This window comes from Arachis stenosperma, chromosome 3, assembly GCF_014773155.1.
Source record: "Arachis stenosperma cultivar V10309 chromosome 3, arast.V10309.gnm1.PFL2, whole genome shotgun sequence".
NCBI lineage: Eukaryota > Viridiplantae > Streptophyta > Magnoliopsida > Fabales > Fabaceae > Arachis > Arachis stenosperma.
Window position 1 is genome coordinate 107,464,737 of NC_080379.1, and position 3,122 is coordinate 107,467,858.

Genomic DNA, 3,122 nt, shown 5'->3' on the forward strand with positions numbered 1-3,122 from the left:
TCAATATAAACATAAAGAGTTCATAAACCAAATTGAGAAAATAAATACAATGAACATTGAACCTGTGATTGAAGAAGATGAAATCCTAATCCTAATAGAAATCCTAATCCTAAGAGAGAGGAGAGAACCTCTCTCTCTAAAAACTACATCTAATCCTAAAATTGTGTATATTATGAATGTTGTATGAAGTATGGATGCACTCCCCCACTTTATAGCCTCTAATATATTTTCTGGGCCGAGAACTGGGTCAAAAACAGCCTAGAATTCGCTGGTTACGAAATCTGCCACATTGGTTTTTCGTCACTACGACGCGTCCACGTTAATCATGCGTTCACGTCGTCTAGCGGTATAGCCACTATAGCAAATTATGTATCAAATCGAAGCCCCGGACGTTAGCTTTCCAACGCAACTGAAACCGCATCATTTGAACTTCTATAGCTCAACTTATGACCGTTTGAATGCGAAGAGGTCTGGCTGACAACTTTAGCAGTTTGTTCAGTTTCTTGTATTCCTTCAACTTTTGCATGCTTCCTTTCCATCCTCTTAGCCATTCTTGCCCTGTAATCCCTGAAATCACTTAACACACATATCACGACATCGAATGGTAATAAGAGAGGATTAAACATAGCAAAATTAAGACCAAAGAAGCATATTTTCAATCATAGCACAAAATCAGGAAGGAGAATGTAAACCCATGCATTTAGTATGAATAAGTGTATGAAAGATTGATAAAATCTACTCAATTAAGCACAAGATAAACCATAAAATAGTGATTTATCAAAAGCTCAGAAATCGCCCGCAGCTAATTCACTTTAAGTGAGTCACGTGCTGCTCATCACGCGTGCATGTGGACAACGCGTGTGCATCGCTGGCTAATTTCCTCCTCACGCGTACGCGTGGGTGACACGTGCGTGTGGCCCTTAATTCTCCAAATGCTCATTTATTCATGAATTCTCCACTTTGCATGCTTTTCTATTCACTTTTTTCATCCAATACTTGCCTTATGAACCTGAGATCACTCAACAAACACATCAAGGCATCAAATGGAATTAAGGTGAATTAAAATTACCAATTTTAAGGCCTAAAAAGCATGTTTTTACACTTAAGCACAAATCAAGGGAGAATTACAAAATCATGCTATTTCGTTGAATAAATGTGAGAAAAGGTGATAAAATCTCCCAAAATAAGCACAAGATAAACCATAAAATTGGTGTTTATCATAAGTAAAAAATCCAACAATTCTGCTGAGCCCAGAAAGAAATATAGTCCTTCTGATGCTTCCCTCCTTATGCGGAATAGTACACACAAAGAAAAATAGAAAAACCTCAACCCGAGCTGGAACCTCCAAAAATTCACATACTAATTCAATGGTTCGGATGGTCGCCCAAATGTTCAGATGCAATTGGGACGGTGCTACATAAACCAAATTTAGAACGGCCATGGTGAAATCGGAGAAGGGAAACCGAACCCCTAAATTTGTGAATGAAGGCTCGTGCACCCACATCGAATTGGGAACTCGAGGGGAGTGTAAGTTCAAATAGCACACCCTCTCATTCTCATGGGCGAGCACGAGTTCGTACTGTTGCTCTGCCTAGCCACCACCATATATGACCCCCTCGCTCTGATGTTTTTGAAGATTGCTCTCACCCAACTTAGAGGGTGTACCTGACATATTAGAAGTCACCCAATGATAATGATCGGGTACACCCCTGGTCGGGGAAATCAGACCTGGGTTCTCTTGAACCGCCCTCTATCTCACCATACTTATAGCTAAAGGGGGCACCATTATCAGCCTACAACCCAAAAATGCAGAGCACATATAAATCCTATCCTATGTCAATCTCACATCAACAATCCACTAACTACTAAATTCTTTAAGCAAAAAATAGTGGCACCCCCTATCTACCTACACACAACAGAAGGAATATAGAAAGGTAGAATATAAAATAGACTACCAGTCAACCCTAAAAATAGTAACCTAAAAGACATAAAACAAAAATGACAAAAGGAGTAAGTAATAGGATAAAAAATGGCGTACCTTTCATAGAAATGCAAAATGCACAAAGAGGCACAAAACACAAAGCCCATAATGGTCACAAGAAAATGCTGAAATTGAGTAGAAGTAGTGCACGGAATATAGAACGGAGGAAATAGAAAAGAAGGAGAAAAGTCTCTGAAAAGTCGAAAGAAGACCCTGCGAATATATATGAGATAGGAAAATAAAAGAAGAAAGGCAAATATGAAAAACACCTGTCTCTCTTACTACACAAATTTAATGCCATCTTGAAAATTGTTAAATGATCACTTTACCTAAGAATCACAACAGATAGATACAAATCCCATTTGCCCACTCAACCCATGATATATGAGCATCTTGTACCTTTTTTCTTAGAATTTTATAGTTGTTTTTAGTTGGATTTATTTAGTTTTACTTGATTTCAGTGCTAAAATATCCTTTAGATGCTACTTTGAGTTATTTTAGTGCTTTTATGATTTCAGGTGAAATTCGGAGTAGTTTGGCAGAGTTTGGAGCTAAAAAGGAAGAAAGCTGGTAGCACCCCCTTGGACGCTGATGAGTTAATATTTGATGATAATTTTTGCCTTGAATTGGATAGATTTCATCATATAAACTCACACTTGTTCATTAAAATAGCATACTTTTGTGTTTGATCCCTAAATTGAACCTAAATGTGAAAACATGCATTTTCTGCTTAAATTGAGTAATTTAGTTCCAATTTTATTCCATTCGATGCCGTGATATGTTTGTTGAGTGATTTCAGGTCCTAGAGGCAAGAATGGTTTGGTAGAAGTGGAAGAAAGCATGCAAAAAGGGAGAACACATGAAGAAAACAAAGGAGAAAAGTATTTCAGAGTATGCCCACGCACACTTTTAATGCGTACGCACAAGATGAAAATCAGCAAGTGTGCCTATGCACAACTTCTGTGCGTACGCACAGGAGGAAAAATCAGCAAGTGCGCGTACGCACAGGTACCAGCGCGTGACTTTGTTAATGAAGCATGTGGCTCGTGATTTTGGGGGCATTTTGGCTCAGTTTTGAGTGTGCTGAAGCTGAATTTCAAGGCTATATGAAGGGGACAACATCACATATAAAAGCATTAGC